A 19,929-nucleotide genomic window follows, 5' to 3' on the forward strand; every position below is an offset into this window, starting at 1 on the left:
TTTTTTTTTTTTTTTTCAGTACCGGGGATTGAACTCGGGTCCTTGCGCTTGCAAGGCAGCCACTGAACTGCTGAGCTAAATCCCCGGCCCAAAATAATGCTTTTTTATATGAAGAACTTTTAGCATTGAATGCAGGAAAGGACGTCAACCTGAAACATAGTATGAGATGAGAACTGGCCTCATCACAGAGACAAGGGTGGCACCAGAAGCACAGAGCTGCAGGACTCTAGTCTCTCGGTGGTGGTGGATGTGGCAGCCAGGAAAGAGAAATGGCACAGTCCAGAGTTGAGAACCTGAATGGCTCTGTAGGTCCATCCAGGAATCAGACCTTGGCCAAGGCCTCACATTTACTCTCTCACCCAGTCTCACCTGACTTCCTGCTGGGCCCTATTTCACCTTCAGCCCCTGAATGTTATATATTAGGGTGTAATTTTGTCACTTGTTTTAGTTGGCCAATTTTGTCCGTGTTAGAAAGTGCTAATTGAAAGGAAAGGTTCTGAGTGTTGTTCCTGTCCTCTATCTTTCTTATTGAATGTTCTCAATTGTACTGTGAGGTAGCCATCATTTTCTTTTTATGGAGGAGGAGATGGGTTTGGAATTACCTTCCCTGAATGCCCAGCCAGCAGGGCACAGTGGTAGGAATGACCATGTCCATCTAAGCCCAAGCCCAGCCTCTTGGTACTAGAGCTGCACTGGTGATAGTGCACACAGCTTCTGGCTCAAGTTCTTTACTCAGCTCCTTCATTGAAGAGCAAGACTAGTTGGTAATAAATGATGAATGCTTCCTCCTGAAATTTTTCATAATGAACATAGCTAAAAGGTATATAGACTCCTGTGAGAGAATTAGATAACACTGTTAAATGTTGAATTTAACTAGCTGATATTAAATTTCTTAAACAACTTTTCCTAAAGAAGTTATTACATATCTAAAGCTTTTAGCTTTTAATACTAAGTAGTCATAAAAATTTTAAAAATATATTTTATTCTGACATACTAATGGAATTTTTGATTAATTTAAGATTTAAATAATATTTCATTTTGGGGGCTAAGTAGTATTTTAATTTTTTCCCTCCAGAATCTCTCTCTATTTTCAAAGTTCTCTTACATAAAAATAATTTTGTTTTATCTTTTCTTTGTATAATACCAGGCAGATACCTTGCTTTTAATGTTATTTTTACATAATCAACATTTGTTCTTTCAACAAATCAGTTTCCTTAAGAGTACTTTTATTAGGGTGACATTAATCTTACAAACATACTTGGCTTTGCTTCAAACTTATACATTACAGAAAGGTTTAATTCATAGTCAAATTACTAAAGACTGCATTCTCCTTTTATAAATTTGATGTTAATTAATGCTCTTTGACCTGCTCTTTTTATTTATATTGATTATTTTTTTCTCATGCCCGAGTTCATGGAAACATGTATATTTTATTATTTATTTCAGTGCATTTATTCAAAGAGTTACAGAAAAATGTAGAAGTTTTGGAAACTGTCTAATATTTCAACAAATATAAGGTGCTATATTCTAAGGAGATTACTAGCTTGACAGTAATTAAAAACTGGTTCTCTATAATGTAGTTTTTATGAATTTATGAAGTAAAATAAGCAATTATTTCATAGTTTTAATTTGCAATTCTTTGAGAAAAGTCACTAGAAAAGCTAGAAGGGGCTATATCATTTTAATATGAAGATTAATAGGACAAATTTAAAATATTAGATTAAACTGGAGAATTTTTTTTGAAATAATTACTACATATTTAATCCATTGCCTCTTTTAAACAATCATTATCTGAGATTTCTCTTGTTCCCGTTTTATAGGAATGAATGTGAATCTGTGAAGGGAGTGAGGCTTGGAGTAATCAGAGGACTTACTGGGTTGATAGAGGGAGGTGTTATAGTCAGGGATGCCAGATGACATCAAGAGGTGAGCCCAGGGGGCGTGGTAAGAACCGGAAGGGAGGGAAGGACTCTTGCCCTGAGGGTGGGTGTGGGGCTGCAGTCTGAGCCCAAGCTGGTGAGGAGGCCAGCGCAGCTTGTGCAGGGCTGCTGAGAAATGCTAAGGACATGGGCTTTGTTCAGTGTGTTTTCGGAAGCCCACTTTCCCTGCGAGCTGACAAATGGCACGGATGGAATATTGCAACGCCCTGAGCAGAGGGTGACGGTGTGGACTGAGGTGCAGAGAGTGTGATGGGCATTAGGGTGAAGCAAGGTGAGAAAGAGAAAGGAGGTCAGACTCGCATGATCGAGTAGAACGAGGCCATGTTCCTAAGATCTGAAACTGTAGAAGAAGCGCGCTGGGCAGGGATGGTTGGTTGGCGAATTCATTCTCATTTCTAAGTGTGTTTGAGACTTGAAGTGTTGGAGGTCCACGTCCTTACAATTCAGAGAGCATCTGTACTGCAGATGTGAATTTGCGATCACACAAAACACATACAGTACAGACTTTATCAAAATGTGCCTGTAGCGTCTCTGTTTCTCACCTGTATCCTCGTGGCCCTCACATCTTCCTGTGCACCCAGTGCCTGCGGTGTGGTCTCGTGCCGAAGGCGAAGGCTCCGGTCCTGTTTGGCTTTCAGCTATTCCAGCTGCTGCTGTAAGCTTGCAAAATTCACTTAGCCTCTCTGTGCCTTAGATTCTTCTACTACAAGATGTGGACAATGATGCCAAAGTAACGGGGTTGTTTGAAGGTTATATGTGTTCATTTTATTTTAAACACTAATAATACACAATATCATAAACAATAAATGGAAAACAAAACACAAAACATAGATTATACATGTTAGCTGTCGTTTTATCCTGGGAACTTGTTAAAATACAATTCCTAGATCTGACCCAGGATTCTTATCATATTTCAGGGTAGATACGCTTTGTATGTGGGTTTGTCTGAATCCTACCATTGATTCCAAAATGATCAACTCTGTGTCTACAGCCTAGTAAATCCTTATTATTTATGAAGTAAGCACCCCATGGTGTGCTTATGCTGAAGCCCAGCCATGTCTGGAAACACTAATTTAGATGATTCTTTTAATTTTTATTTTATTTTTATATATTTTAAAATGTAGAGTTATCTATATATCCACTAAATATGTATGTTGTGCAAAGTAGAGCTTTTGTGCTGGCCCTTGGCTGTCCATCTTGTGAGCATATCTCCAGTCTGGGGTATGTGTGTGCGATTTTGCTCAGGGGAACGTGGGCGGAGCTAGAGCCAGGCAGGAAGTTATCTTCGTCCGGTCTTAGTGGATGTGACCACAACTAGGCTCTGCTGCATTTCCATAAATGGAAGGAATTCATGTTTCATTGAAAAGCACGAAAAATGAATAATCTGCTACACAAGAGATAAATATTCAATGTGTTAAGTCACTACATTGTTTTTTGTTTTTATCATAGAAGCTACTGTTATCCTAACTACTCCTCTATGTAAATTCTTTTCTAAGAAACTAAGTATAAGAAATTATGAAGAAATAAATTACACCTATCTCAAACAAAGATAAATAATTAAAAGGATACAAAGAATAAAAGTAGCATTTATTTGGCTCTTGTAACAGAAGCTCGTGTCTAAACAATGTAACATTTTAGTCATTATTGATCTTTTATTTTTTAGTAATTAAAATATGAACTTTAAAGATATTTCATAATATTCCCAAATACTCTTCCCTGAATACTTAAATTACTGAAAATCATTAGCTTTCAGCTCAGTCTCACTTCCCTTTATTGGTGTAGATGTGGTTTATTTGGCTTTGTTACTCTTCAAACAGGAGATGGACCTATATTTTCAGTCACCAAGTTTCATAAAATATCACAGTGCGGTTTTAAAACCATTAACTAAAGGTATAAATCTGTCACATATAAATGGTGTACACATAAATATTCAGAAATTATTCACTTCTAAAGCAGATTGGCTATATTTACATATAGATTAAATTTGAACACATGAAACATTATTTTCTCCCATCCTGATGGTTGAGTGACTCTCCTTTGTAGTGGTTGTAGTGCATGGATGCAGTATCCTGGTTTTTCTGTCTACCTGAAGCTGTGCAGTCCTGGGCACACCTCATGGGGTTAATGTGAACAGTGCTCTGAGGAAGGCAGGGGAACAATGTGTTGGAGATAAATGGAGAGCACAAATCAGAGTGAGGTGGGATAGATTTATGTGTTTTGAAAAACTCATATTGTAAGACTTAGGGCCTTATTTCCACTCCGAGGAGCTTGAACAGCCGAAAGGGCCTCCAAGATGCTGGGGCCTATAGCTCAGCAATTGTCCCAGGAGCTTGATGAGCAGCAAGAATCACCCAGGAAGGAACACTGGACTAGTTGGAAAACAGACCTTTATTAGTTTGGCCAGACGGCACTCCCAGAGTCAAGTAGCTCAGAGAGGCTTTATAGCTCAGGGGCAATCTCTGGGTGATAGGCCCCAGCATCTTGGAGGCCCTTTTGGCTGTTCAAGCTCCTTGGAGTGTAAGTAAGGCCCCAGGTCTTATAATATTATCCCCATGTTATCTGTCCAAAAAGTAGTTGTGTATATGCGATGGCAAAGGGCAGTTAATTGTCAAGTTCTCAGTTTTGGTAACAGTCTTTGACCAGCATGATCTCATTTTGATCTTCACTTAGAAAAAGTAATAACTTATTTTCTTGGAGGTTTATTGTACACACACAGACACACACAGTTTCTAAGGCTTTGTTTTTTCACACAGCTTAAATTGTGCATACATTTGAGACTGAGTCTGATAGAGAACACTTTAATAGCAAAACAAACAAACAAAAAAATCCCTACAAAATGTCCCAAAGTAAAATAACTTCTGCATTTGCTCTGTTTAGTTCAGAATCAACAGGCACCTGAGGCATCTAATCTCCCTAAAAAGTTTTGTAAATGAGAAGAGTCATTGTTAACTTTGCTGACCAGACACGCCCCCTTCCCCTGGACCAGAACTGATAACTAAATGAATTTTAAAGGTAACCTCCCCTACCAATGAAGTGCTACATCCGGGTTGAAATTCAACTGACTCCCCACCATGTTTTGAATATCAGCTATGTGAACTGTGAAAATACAGTGTAACCAACTGAATGAGATCAAGGCTGTAAAACCTTATAAAAGAGGGAGTTGTAGCCCAGTACTGGGTCGATCAGGGTACTGCCATTAGGTGTGATGGACCCCCGTCCATGGAGTAAACTTGTTATTTTACTTCCATTCTGCTGCCTCTCTGTGTGCCACTTGCCAATTCCTTCCATGACAAGTCCTCAGTCTTTTCTTCTTTCTAGACAACACACATTCTGGGGATCTCCCCAGTTGGGTGAATAGGATGTGATTAGAGTGGGTATTGGGTCAGTAGGAGCAGATATCAGTAGGAAAAAGGAATAAGTGATACTGATGTATCAATACATTATATATAGGATATTGATATATAGAGGATATTAATCAGTCACTTGGAGAATATTTTCATTACATTATTTCTCAAAACCTAGATTCAGCCTCCTCTGCCCCCTTACAACCTTGCTGCAGGGTCACTGACTGACTCAGTGTTGAAGGTGGAGCATCGGGAGCTGCTTCTCCGTGAGATTCTCAGGTAATCGTGAGCATCATGCATTGAGTATGTTCTCACACTGGAATGATTTGAAAGGACTGGCAATACGGAGGAGATTCAAGAGCTACCTGCAGTGAGATTTTTAATTCTGAAACAGGGTGGACTGTTCACTACTGCTTTGGCTGCCAATGTCCCTGACTTGGTCAGCAGGGAAATGTAGCTCTGCTGCATCAGCAAGTGTGCTGTAGTTCACCTCAGACCCTTCTTGGCAGGTGGGCAGGGGATAATTTGTGAATAAAGATTTGATAAAAGGCAACAACAGCTGTTCTTTGAATTCAGGGGTAGATTTCCGGCTATCAAATCCAGGGGCAATTAGGAAACTTGCAACTCACTAACTCCACAAGACAGGTATGAACATGCTGTGTAGACTCCTCTTATTTTTAAAATAAGGGTCCTACCTAGTTCCATTCAAGAAGGAGGAGCCCCGTGGCTTCACTTCATAATATCCCCACTTTGACAACACCTGCATTGTGGAAGAGGCACAGTCTCTCTTTCTGAAAAAAAATGTACTGAAGAAAAAATAATGGTAATGCAATTGATACAGCTACAGTTTTTCCAAAAAAAAAAACACTTTATTTCTATGTCTTCACAGCCTCTCCTGCACTTGGAGAATTCAGTAGGGCAGAAAACCATGTCTTATTCATTTCTGAATCTCCAGTACTGAGAACAGTCAGCTTGAGTAACAGCCTCCAAATAAATGACTACTAGATGCATGTGCTCATAAATCCAGTAAGTCACTGTGCTTTCCGCCTTCATTACAGAATGTTAGTATGTCGATACAGTGCCTAGTAAACTGAGGAGGTGGTCAATTATGCTTGTGTTTACTTTTTCTTGCCATAGGTATCAGGTATATTTATGAAGAGGGACAAATCCTTGTGTTATTAAATTAAATAGTGAGAATCCAGAAGAACAATTAAGTGACTTGCTGGGTTCTAAGTTAACTGCTAATGATTCAAAGAGCACTAGCATCAGACGGAGAGTGATCAGATTTTACTTCAGCTAAAATCCACGCATTCTTACAGGAAAAATGGAGACTGATAATTACAATGATGCTGGATCTCCATGAGATGACTCCAAGGGCAGGGTGCCTAGTGCCCTCCAGTCCCTTGTGCTCACTGAGAGTAAGCCTCTTTCTGATATATGCATTTCCAGTTGTTCAGCCAAATTCATGCCAGAAACTGAGTTGAGAGCTGTGACTTTGGTACCTGGTGCTCTTCCCTGTGGCACAAAGAACTCCTTGCAGTTGTGAGGGCTGCAGCCCCAGTGCCCAGAGTCCAGGGCTCAGTTGATTGTGTTTGCTCTCTGGTGCCTGTGGTTGCCAAGCTCCTACCTCATCCCAGTTGACTTACTCCCCCACCTCAGCTCTCAATGCACATTTCTTTTTTTCTGCTTTTTCTCCCTGCCCATACTCTTGCATAGGGTTAGCATTATTCATTTATACTTATGGAGAAAGGTCAGCCATTCACAGAATCTTTTGTCTTTTTCCTGTTATTTTCTACTTCCCTGCACCATATTTTCATATGTAGGGCTAGATGTGCTGCTCTGCTCTCATAATATATGTTTCTGTCAGAGAATCTGGAGCCTGTTCACAGGTATGATATTGAGAAGCCTTGAGCTTCCAAAAGGAATGAGGGAAGAAATACGACATTTTATTTGAACCAGTTTCCCATTGTTTGCTTTTACAGTGGCTCTTTCTTTTCTTATTTAATGCCTACCATCCTTGAAATCTGCATCTATCCAGTTTTCCCTATCCACTTCTCATCTGGTTCCTGCAGTTTGGCCCTTGGGGTTTCATAAGGTATCTAAAATCAGACTTCCTGATTTGAATCTTGGCATTGCCACTTTACTAATGCCCTCAGAAAAATTGTGTAACTGGATTTTGCTCATTTAAGAGATGAGATTTAAGAGTTTATCTACCTCATAAGGCTGTGGTGGAAACTGTATGAGTTAACTTACGAGTTAACTTATGTAGCAAGCTTAGAATGGCATATGATACATAATACATCTTCAACAACTGTGAACTCACTGCTATTTTGTGATTGCAGTTTAGCAGTGGTTATTGACAGCTACTTGCTGAGTTGTTGAATTAATGCAAATGATCAAGCTCAGACGCACTAGTGTAAGAGGATAAATTACCACTGCAAGAATATGAAATCGGGGTGTGGGCAGCACAGAAGCCTCCACTGCAGCCTAAGATTCACAAAAGTCTGAATCAAGCAGAACATGGAGGTGTTGATGTTGTCCATTTAGCCCTTCTAGGTATGTGAGCCTCTAGTGCTAAATACAGTATTTTTCACTTCAACACTCAGCAAGACTGTCCTGCAAGAGCTAAGCATTTGAGTGTGTCCTCTGTGTAACCCCATGGAGTCCACCAGTAAGAACTGAGGCCCCTGGAAGCCAGTCTGCAGTTGATGAGGTGTCCAGGCTTCTTTTCCTGTGTGCTTACTCTTCTCTGTTACTTGAGAACAATGAAATCTAATTTAAAAATATGTACACACAAGTACAAAACTAAGTAGCTGTAGATCTTGGAACCCATATCTGTGTGTTCTATATAAATGCTTGATTTGAAGAATGAAGCATACTAACATTTGTTTTGAAGAATATTATGCAGTTGATATTATTGATTTTTAAAGAGATTTAGGCATTTTATTTTCATTTCACAGTATTTTTAACGGTCATAAAACTATCTTAACAATATAGGCAGATATTCTTTTCTTCTTCTCCAGTCTTGACTATCCAATGTCCTTGTTTTCTAGTTCAAAATACTATGCGCTGGACCATGTCCCTGTTTGCCAGGAGATTTTCAGGACAACCAAGCTATGAACAAGTTGTGCAAAAGAAATGAGCTGGTTTCTCTGAGCCCCCTCACACAGAATGGAACTTTCATACCCTGTTGGTGTCCTAAGACTGTAGTGATCACACAGGAGAAGCTGATAGTACTGGGCTTGTTTCATTTCCACAAATTGTTTTCCGGTGTGAGCTGAAGCAGTGGACCCTAGCTCACCAGGAGACATCTGCTGCTCCTTGATAGCGCAGCAGAGCACTGACTTGGGCTCGTCACTCTGCGCTGTAACCGTCTGTGCAGTCACCTCCCTGGTGTTGTTTCTCCTGAACAGACATGCTGGAAGCCCAGACCGCACAGTGCAGATTTGTCAAAGGTGACTAGCTATTTCATTGCCTTCCCACACATGAATGGCTTTGCTGATGGCTTCACCTGCTCATGGTCTAATGTGCCATTCATTACACTCGGGGAAAGTGAGTCCCAAAAGGCTTAGCAAGTAGCTTGAGAAGAAATGCGTTAATCTCTACTTCACCAAAAGCTAATGGGTCTGCATTTCACATCTGAATACTTTATTTGGAGGAATAGCCGTGTCAGCGCAGGAGGGTTGCCACTCTCACGGGAGTCTTGGAAGCACTTCTTATTTCAGTGTGTCTGTTCCTCTGTCCTGCTCTGTGAGGTGCTCTGTGAATCATTGACCGTCCCTTTTCTTTTGCAGAAGTGCCCTGAAGTTACAATGGCACTGGGGCCATACAATCAGTATCATCACGAAATGAGTAGTAGACTGAGGCACTCACTAGCTGTGTGATTTTTCCATCAGTCATATCATTGCTCTAGGATTCACTTTTCTCATACAGTGTCTACATTTTGCTGAGATTCTTAAAGGAGATGTGTATATAAAAATACCTTGTGTGCTAAAATGTATACCATGTATGTTATTATTGCTTGCAGAATTTGCTAAGATGAGGATTTGATGACATACGATGGATCGCATTTTATGATGTTGGGTCAAGTTGATTATCATTTAATTCTCTTTAGGTGAAACATTTTCTCTTGGGAGAAAATTACATCCCAAATTACTTGCTGTAAATTGTGAACTACTGAATATCCTTTCTTTTGGATGCATACTCCTCTTAGAATTTGGGGCACACAGTGTAGCTCTGGTTGAAAGCAATAAGTTTTTCTCATACTTTGTACTGAAATCATGTAGAGCTTTAAAGTCCAGATCTCAAAGGATTTAGTCTCTCAACGTGAGGTACAGTAACTTGTAATTCTTTTTAAAAAATCTTTATTAAGTTTATTGGTGCATTTTAGGTATGGAATACAGTTGCATTCATCATTGGGATCTTGTACCTATACATAATGTTATCTTGGTTCTTATTTTTCCCCATTCCCAGCCCTCCCCTCAGCCCCTCTACCTTTCCCTGTTTACAAAGACATTGCTTCCATGTTTTTCCTTTTCACATATTTTTCTTTTACCTTTTTAACGTTCCTCTACCCCTCCCACTTCCTCTATTTTTTTAGACTTTTCCTCCAATTACATAATATCAATAATATATTTTAATCCTTATTTGCACTTTTACTTTTTCACATCAGAGAAACTTTTTGGTATTTACAAATATATGACTCATTAATTTCACTTAAGAATATAGCCTCAATGTACATCCACTTAATTATAAATCTCTCTAGTTTCTCATTCTTTATGGCTGAGTAGTACTCCATTTTATTAAAAAAAAAAAACACATCTTCTTTATCCAGTTTCCAGTTGATGGGCATTTGGGCTGTTTCCAAATTTTAGTTATTATGAACTGTGCCACTATAAACATGGGTTCACATATATTACTGTGGTATGATTCTTTTAATTCTTTTTGAACTATACCCAGCAGGGGAATAGTTGGGTCAAATGGAACCTCCAGTCCTAGTTTTTTGAGGTATCTCTATATTGATTTCCACAGTGGTTTCACCAGTAAGCACTCCCACCAGTAATGAAGAATGGTTCCTATCTCCTGACGACAACCCCGCCAGCATTTGTTATTGGTTGATTTCTTTTTTTTTTTTTTGGTTGATTTTCTGATAATAGCCATTTTTTCTGGGATAATGTGAAATCTCAGTATTGTTTTCATGTGCATCTCTCGAATGGCCAGTGATGTTGAACATTTTTTCATATAATTATTTGCTGCTTTTACTTGTTTCTCTGAGAAATGTCTGTTCATTTCAGATGTCCATTTTTGAATTGGGTCTTTACATTTAGGGTGTCTGATTTTTTTGAGTTCTTTATATATTCTAGATAGTAGTCCTTTGCCTGAGGAGCAGCTGGTAAAAATTGTTTTCCCACATGGTAGGTTGTCTCTTAGCTCTGTTGGTGGTTTCTTTTGCACTGAAAAAACTTTTTAATACAATGAGATCCCAGTTGTTAATTTTTGTATCATTCTCTTAGTCTCCATTGCAATAATTTCTGCTGTGATCTTTATAATTTCCTCCCTTATATGAGCTTTTGGTTTGTCTTGCTCTTCTTTTTCTAGAAGCTTAAGCTTAAGCATTAGGTTGTTTATTTGAGCTCACTCTGTTTTCCTAGTATGGGCATTTACAGCTGTGAATTTCTCTTGTAGAACTGCTTTCATTGTGTCCCATAGATTCCTGTATGTTGTATTGGCATTATCATTTAATTGTGGAAACTGTCTAATTTGTGCTTTAATTTTCTCTGTCATCCAGTGGTTGTTCAGCAGGGTGTTATTTAATTTCCATGTATTTGTGAAGTTCTTTCAGTTTCTTCAGCTATTGATCTCCAGTATAATTACACTATAGTCTGATAGTATAGGGGGTGTAACTTTGCATTTACTTAAGCATGTTGTATGAGCTAGCATGTGGTCTATTTTGGAGAATGACTGTGTGCAGCCAAAAACAATGCCTATTTTGATTTTGTGGGGCGGAACACTCTGTAAACATCTACTAAGTCTGTTTGTTCTAAGATTTGGTTCAGTTCTTGTTTCATTGTTGAAATAACAGATGATCTGTCTATATGTGTCAGTGGAGTATTGAGGTCCCACACTACAGTTGTATTAGTGTTTATTTCATTTTTCACATCCATTAATATTTGTTTTGTATAATTGGGGCCATTAGTATTCAGTGCATATATATTTATGATTATCATTTCTCTCTTTTGTATTATTCCCTTTCTAAGGATGTAGTGGCCTTTTTTCTCTATCTTAATTAGTTTTGGCTTGAAATCCATTCTGTCTGCAAATAAGATAGCTATCCTCACTTTTTTCTGGGCTCATGTCGCATGGAGAACCATTTTCCATCCTTTTACTCTCAGTCTATGAATTTCTTTGTGGAATAAGTGGGTTTCTTGTATACAGCATATTGTTGGATTTTGCTTCTTAATCCATTCTGCCTGCCTGTTTCTTTTGATTGGTGAATTGAGTCCAGTAACACTGATGGTTGTAAGTGTTATGTATTGACTTTTCATTGTCATGTTATTTTCCTGTTGTTTGTTCTTTTGTTTTTTATTTTTCCCTCTCTCCCTTTAATTTCTTGCCTTGCCTGCTATATTTTCTCTCTTGTTCCTTATGGAGTAGTGGTCTTCGTTTTCTTTTTCCAGGATATTTTTTAGAAGTGTTTGGAGTGCTGGTTTGGTGTTCATGAAATTTCTCGGGTGTTCTTTGTCGTGGAAGTATCTTGTTTCCCCATCAATTTTGAAAGATAGTATTGCAGGATCCAGCAGCCTATGTTGGAGATTGTTTTCTTTTAGGACTTAAAATACCTCACTCCAGGCTCTCCTTTACCTGAGGGTTTGTGTCGAAAAGTCTGCTGTGATTCTGATGGGGTTTCCTTTGCATGTGATTCATTTCTTTTCTCTAACTGCTCATAGTATTTTGTTCTTCTGTTGAGTTTCTGGGACCTTGATTATTATAGGTTTAGGTGTAAATTTTTTTTGATCTTCACTATTTGGAGTCCTATATGCCTCACTTATCTGTATGTCAAATTCTTTCCCTCTGTTTTGAAGTTTTCTGCCGTTCATTCTGTGAACATTTATTTTTAATGTCATTTGTACTTTCTCCTGCTACTTCATGGATTCCTATCAGTCTTGTATTATTCTTCTTTGCATCATCTAAGAGTTGCCAGATTGATTTCTCCTGGTCTCTTACTGTTTTTTAGAATCACTGACTGAAATCCTATCTTCTATATCTGAAATTCTCCCTTCACATGTGTTCATCCTACTGCAAATGTTTTCTATAATGTTTTCAATCTCCTGGATATCTGTTTGAATCTGTTTCATGGATTACATTTCTTTCCTATTTTGGACATTCAAGGTTTCCATTTGTCTCCTATGCTGAGCATTCATGGTTTCCATCTTGGTCCTGAGATCATCTATTTTTTTAAATCTGTTTCAGTTCTAGAGTCTCTAATTGTGTCTTTCATTCTTCTCACAATCTGTGTAGTTATCTGGGAAATTATTTCTGTTTTGAATTTTTCTAGAGCTTCATTTATCTGTTTTTTACTTCCTGTGCTATCAGTTCAGGGTATCCAGATGGTTGACTGTCAGAATTTTCCACCTCATTTTTTCCAGAGTTTACCTTTGGTGGGGTGGAAGTCTTTGTTTGTGTCTTGTTTAAATGCCTTCTCATTTCTAGTTTTGTTGTTGGTCCTGTCCTTGTTTTAATTCCTGGGTTAACACTTTGATCTTCCAGATAAAGCTGGTCTTTAGGTTTTGAGTCTGTAATGTCTCTGAGGCAGTCATCTGTGGTGGTGTGGTGTGTCTTTATAGCATACTTTCTTCACTTTTCCACTTGGCTTCAATTTTCATCTAGGAGCCTCAGAGAGGCACTCTTTCTCTTGTTTACAGGGGTTGCGGGGGAAAGGTATGAACACTGCTGTATTGGTGCCCATATGGCTGGGCTCTCCTATGGTGCTGGGTTGAAGTGGAGTGCCTACCAGAGACTTGCAAGAGGTGGCTGGGCTCTGTGGCACTGGGCTCCTCTGTGGCTCTGCGTTGAAGGTTGGAACCCATAATTCTTAAAAGCTCCTCAAGTGATGCACATAACAAAATCACTGTTGTATTGGGAAGAACATCATATTTATAGACAGACATGCTAGACAGTGCAGTTTCGTGAACTTTGTAATTATAATTGAAGTCTTTTATAATAAAGAATTCAGCTATCTTTCATCTCTGGTTGCTTGTAAATAACCTCTAAATTCTTAACATTTCCTGAGTAATAGGAGAATCTTTTTCTTTATTGTGGACCCATGGAACATTCTATATCATTATTCTAATAGTGTGAGGTAGATCATGCTAGAAAGACCAGCCATGTGATGAGAAGGATGGGTAGTTGAGACATATGAAGTCAGTCTGACATGGCTGGGGGGCTGATTGGAGACTGAGTCATTTTCATTCATCAGCAGTCATATCAAAGATTCAACCAGTCATGCCTGCAGAATAAGTTTTTAGTAAGAACCATGGTGCTCCCTTGTGGGCAATATTCCCACACTGTCACACACTGTTGGGCTGGGAGACAAATGCTCTGACTCCACAAGGAGAGGGCAGTGGTCTAATTAGTATTTATTGGCCACAAAAACTCTTCTAATTTTGTGCCATGTTTTTCTGCATTCTGTGAGCCATTCAAGAGAATTGTCACACCTGAGAATGTAGCAGGGCTCCTCAAACTTGCAGTTGGACAGCAAGTGCAGTCTTCCAGAACTATGCCCTGCCTTTATCCAGCCGGCCAAACTCCTGGAAAAACCCTGTTGGAAATCATGGAGGGTCTCTAAATTGAAATACAGGGATTCTGAAATATAAAAATATAAATAGACACATTCAAAATTATATACACATCTATTATATATAACTCAGTATATCAAAATATGCAATATATGTCTATGTGTATATTTAAAAATATAGATATACATGCATTTTTATGTATACAGTGGGCGCTTGACTTGTGAACTCAGTTCATTCATGAGGGCTGGTTGTAACTCAAGTTGGTTAATTGAAGGCTCAGGCTCCTCTGCACAGCCTTCAAAATCTCTCTCCTGTATACAGGCAGAATTTAGTGTCCTTAGACATTGGCCCAGGATTTCTCAATTAACCCCACATACAAAATGGTGTTTTAATGTTCCTTCCAGAAGTCTTTAAGGGTTAAATCTGTATCTGAGACCATCTGGAGGCAAAAGTGGCTGGCATGTGGGTTGTAACTCAAGAATTTGGTCATAAGTTAAAACTAAAATTCCAGTCATAACCCGAATTGTTCATTTGCCAGTCTGGTCATAACTGGAGGGGCCACTGTATTTCATAACATATATCATAAATATATAATGTTAGTTTGTATTCTGTAACTGTTATCTCTGCATGGTGCCTATGTTGCTTGGAGCTCAATAGGTAGCAACTATTATTGAATTAATTAAATGCTGCCCTATATTGTATATTACACTTTTGTTTCATAAGTATGTGACTTAAATTACAAGCTTTCATGTTTACTCTATACCACCTCTATACCTAATACATTATTGATCATATGCTAATTTGCCATATTATGATTATTTGATCAAAAGCAAAGCAATACAATGGCACTTTCAGTCCTGTTAAGCATGTGTAAAAACACCTGAGACAATATCTACAGTTTTAGATGCTGTACTAATAGCACATGCTCCTTTCTGTGTAGGCCAAAGGAAAGATTTTCAGGCACAGCCCTTGGCTTCCATCTCAAGGTCAGTCATATTTTCCACAAGATACTCCATTTGATTTAGGATTTCAGGAAGTGGCAGCATGATTTTTGAAGACAGTGCCTGTGTCTTCTTTCTATTCACATGAGAGCCCTACCCTAGACTGAATTTCCTGGAGTTCTGGGTTAAGGAGGATAGTGTGGGCCCATGGGGCATCTGAGTAGAAAGGGCTGAACCAAGAAGGGTAGTCTGGAGGATTGAGAACTGTAGAAAGGCAGAGGCCATTCAATACAGGGTCAGAGAGACTAGGGGTGTGTCTGGGAGTGTTGGAGTAAGGTTAGCCCAAAAGAAGAACAAGCCAATAGATACCAATTAAAATGCATTGCATTTGAGGACAAATGAAAGGGAAGGATGGAATTACTGAAATGTTTTTGTCTTAAGCCAAGATTGGTCACAGGCTTAATATAGAGCTGATCCTATGAAAGGGGAGAGCAGTGACTCTGGCTGTGATAAGTGAGGGTGAGTGAGGCATGGAAGTGAGGCTCCTGCAGAATGAACATGCTCCCCTGGTGTGGAAATTTACTCCCCAGATGCCACTGGAGGTCAGGCTTAAGAAGGAATGTATTCAGTTTTTAACTGGAATAATCATTTCCAGCACCACCGACAGATAAGAGATGTGTATTACAAAGTCTTTTTGGGATGTAGAAAGTCAGCAAGTTGTGCAGTAACATATATTTTTAAGAAACCAGGTTATCAGAAGTTGAGAATTTAGACAACTGTGCTAAGATAGCTGGCAGCTGAAAACCAGAAGTCAAGGAAGACTAATCCCAGAAATTCTTGGTTCACGAACAACTTCAGCCTTGTCATCCATTGCAGTGATGTAGAAAAAATTCTGGGCTCAGCCACAGGTTCGGAGAGGCAACTCTTTCCTAGGGCTTGGTGGACAAATGGAGGGAGCTCCTGAGGCCGGCATTATTTTTCTTTCTTAGCATATGCTGTGGTACATAATGATGACATGCTCTGGGGGAAGTTGGTGTATGTACATAACATGCTTTAATTCTTTTTACATCCCTTTCTCCTCTTCCCTCCCTCCATCTGGGTCTCTTCCCATTTGCAAAAATAACAAACAAAAAAGCCAACTCTATCTCCTGTATGTACTTGAGTGAGCAAGGGTGTCGCCAGGTTGACATCGAGCCACATTTTTTGATAAAGGAAGTCTTACACTGATCATTGTCTACAGAGCTCAGGAAACACATTTGTAGCATGACCATTTCAATGAATAGATTTAAGAGGAACAAAAATGTAGCAAAGTCTTTGTAAATAGGGTCAGGTGAAGGGAAGGAAGAGAGGGCAGGCATATGGGAAAAAAACAAGAAACAAGACATATCATGTAGAGGTACAAGATCCCAATGATAAATGTAACTATTGTTTGCTTTAAATGTACAAATAAACTTAATGGGGAAAAATAAGTAGACTGAACTAGAAAACAAAATGTAACTCTTATTTTGAAAAAAAAAAGATGCTTCCATGGACTGCATTCTTTCACTTACTGAAGAGTAGGGTAGCTCATTTTCATGTACAGCATTTGCTATATTCAAATATTTTAAAAAATTAATTTTATCTACCAGAATTTCATAGCATGAAATCCCTAGACCTATGTATTTATTTTTTTGTACACTATCATTTATTCTATGACTGCTGCTGCAACAGTTTCTTACCTCAGCTTGGGTAATTTATAAGCAATAGCAGTTTATTATTCAAGATTCCTGATACTGGGAAGGCTATGATCAGGAGCCTGGAAGACTCCAGATGGAGCGACTTCTTTGTTCTGGATGGTGCCTTGTGGCTGTATTTTGGCTAAGAGATGAATACTAAGCCTCAGGACCAAAGAGGTGGGAGGACCAGGCACTCTCCCAAGCCTCTTTTATGAGGGCCTTTACCCCATTCATGAGGAGGAAGCCCTCGTGACATAATTGCTCCCCCCACAAACCCCGCCTTTTAATGCTGCTATACTGACAATACATTTTCTTTTTCTTTTTCTTTTTCTTTTTCTTTTTCTTTTTCTTTTTCTTTTTTTTTTTTTTTTGAAGATCGAACTTGGGACCTTGTGCTTGTGAGGCAGGTGGCGGAACCACTGAGCTAAATCCCTGGACCCCTGACAATACATTTTCAACATGACGTCTGAAGGCATACCAATGCTTAAACCGTTCCATGTGCCTTACTTATGCTTTCTTATTTGCATAACAATTTGTATTGTTATTTTAAGAGTAATATCTTTACATCTCCCTTTCAATCTAACATTTTATCAAGAATCTTTACTCGTGCAGTATTCAAATATATGCTTACATTGGCTATATAATATTAATTGTGCTTGTCTAAAATAAGTTATTTAACAGATTAAACTGAACATTTTCATTGCAATTTTGGTTATTTAACAAGGTGTGGTGTATCTCTGAATTTATAGCTTCATGCTTTAAAATAATTTTTTAAAAGACAAACTTATAGGACAAGGATTAAAGTAACAATGAATGGTCCCATAAGTTTTAGAACTTAGCACTCAAAAATGTCCTGAATGTCTGTCCCAGTTTTTAGATAGAAAAACTGAGCCTTTAAGACACTTCCATCACCATCATAATGTGATAGAATGTAAAAAATAGAGTCAGAGCAGATGCTGGTCTTGGAATTTCCCCAGCAGTCCATGGAAAACGAGGAGATTGTTTCGTCTTTTCTTTTTTCCTTCTTCATTTTTATGTATTACTTCATAGCTTCTTTAATAAATCAGTACTTTTTCACTTATAATGAGAAGATATTGGGAAGAAAGGATTGGCAATTTTGTTTTGATGGAATTAGAAAACATGTAAGAAAATGCCAAAATAATATAATAATGGTAATAATAATGATAATAATAATACTGTTAACTTGTAGAGGAAGATGAATAGAGGAGAGAGGAGGAGAAAATGGCCATCTCCTCTTTGTTGTGAGAAGATCCAGTGTACAGACAAGAAACAGGCCTACAGAGCTGACACACTTTCTGAAGATTGGAAAGCCATTAAATAGCAGCAATGAAAATCAAAACAGGGCAGTCTGTCTCTGAGTGCCGTCCCCTTAGCCACCCAAGTCCCCTGTGTGTCATTCATCATGAAACTGAGCAAAGCAGATGGCTAGACATTGTCCTATGATTAATGGGGACAGATTCTGGGCTTTTGATTTTCCATTGGCTTTATTTCCGTAAGCCCAGGGGAAGATGAAATTCATCTTTGAATCTAGTGTCTTTCCTGGGTAAGCGATGCCACTAGTAGGCAAGGTAGAGTTGGAACTGGGATAGGTTGCTTGCTTTAGCCTCTGAGCCTTCCTTTGGCTGTGTTCCTTTGGCAATCTGTGGCCATGTGGGTGTGGCGATGGTAAAAAGCACCCCCCAAACCCCAAATAAGAACAAAACCCAAAACAGCTCCCTATTTTTATTAGCAAGTGCTGTGTCCCACAGGCATAAGTGATTTGCCCAAGGTGTGGGGTGAGTCCTCAGCTGTCCAGATCCCTCTGCCCTCCAATTGTCCTGCTTCCCAGGGGAGACGAAGCCCAGCAGACAGAAGTGGGGGCTCAGCCCTGTGTCAGTGGCGAATCTCCATGTGACTCCAGTTCATTATGGTAATGAACAAGCATGGTTTTCCTTAGGAAAATCTTTCTTCTTTTTCTTAATGATAATGGTCCTCTTAATGTCTTTGTTCTTCTCACATGTTATCTATTACAGTGCCAGTTATTCAGAGTAGAATCTTTAAAAATAAATCTCCCTCTCTGCACTGTTCCAGATGGTTTCCATAATTGGTTTATTACTATTGCAGATGTCATGGAGGAGTTTCTGAAAATAAACTAGCAATGGATTACTAGAGCTAGTGAACATATCCTTTTTCCATTTGGTATTTCCTCTTTGGAACAAATCTAATCTGAGTGTCAGCTGAACCCTTACATTGCCTAAGCTCAAAAGTTACAGGTGTTTGGTATGGAAAGTGATCTTGTTGCTTCTGGGAACATTGGATTCTTGCAAAAAGTTTTGTTTCCTATCGAACTGACTTCTGAAAAAATGTAATTATAGGCTCATATTTAAAATTCAATTTTATAGTTTTAAGAGTGTTTTCGTGATAATCTTGAAAATAAAACCAGGGACGTATAATTATTCTTCATTGTTATTCCTGTGTTTCTCATGAGACACAGAGGCCTCTCAAGGCCCAGAGAGTTTTTCCAACCTCTAGACAATATTGTCTCCTGTATTCAGAGGTGCATCTTGAAATACGTATTCTATCTCCAATAGATGGTGCTTCCCATACCCTTCACCTTTAGGAAGGAAAAGAAAGGACAACTCAGTCCCCCCAGCAATATCTCAAATTCTATGATACAGCATGAACCTTGGAATTCACTGAGCTTCAAGACCCTCCCAGTGTAAAGTTTTTCTTATGAGATCCCTGACTCATGCACATGTAGCCTCTTCCTACAACTTTCTAGTGATAAATGTCATTTGTGGGTAATTATTAGTTATTTAAGTTTCATTGTTACAATTTATTAAAAAGAATCAGACCAAGTATGATGGTGCATGCACTCTGGAGGCTGAGGCAGGAGAAATTGCTATGAGTTCAAGGCCAGTTTAGGCTACATATTGAGCTCAAGGCAAGTCTGTACTATAAAGTGAGACTCTGTCTCAAAAAAAGAAAAAAATGTCAGTATTGTTTCAATTCAGTTTTGGGAGAACCATCTATATTTTCACAGAAGGGGTAGGCTCATGAGTAGCAAAATATTTTGGTTAGGTGATTTAAAGTTCAATTTAATAGATACTTATGAATTACAAAAGTTGAACGAAGAAGATACAAAAATTCTAAACACCCCAATTACAATCAGTGAAATTGAAAATGTAATTAAA

Source organism: Fukomys damarensis, unplaced genomic scaffold (assembly GCF_012274545.1).
Source record: "Fukomys damarensis isolate Sample0158 unplaced genomic scaffold, DMR_v1.0_HiC HiC_scaffold_8, whole genome shotgun sequence".
In the NCBI taxonomy this organism is placed as follows: Eukaryota; Metazoa; Chordata; class Mammalia; order Rodentia; family Bathyergidae; genus Fukomys; species Fukomys damarensis.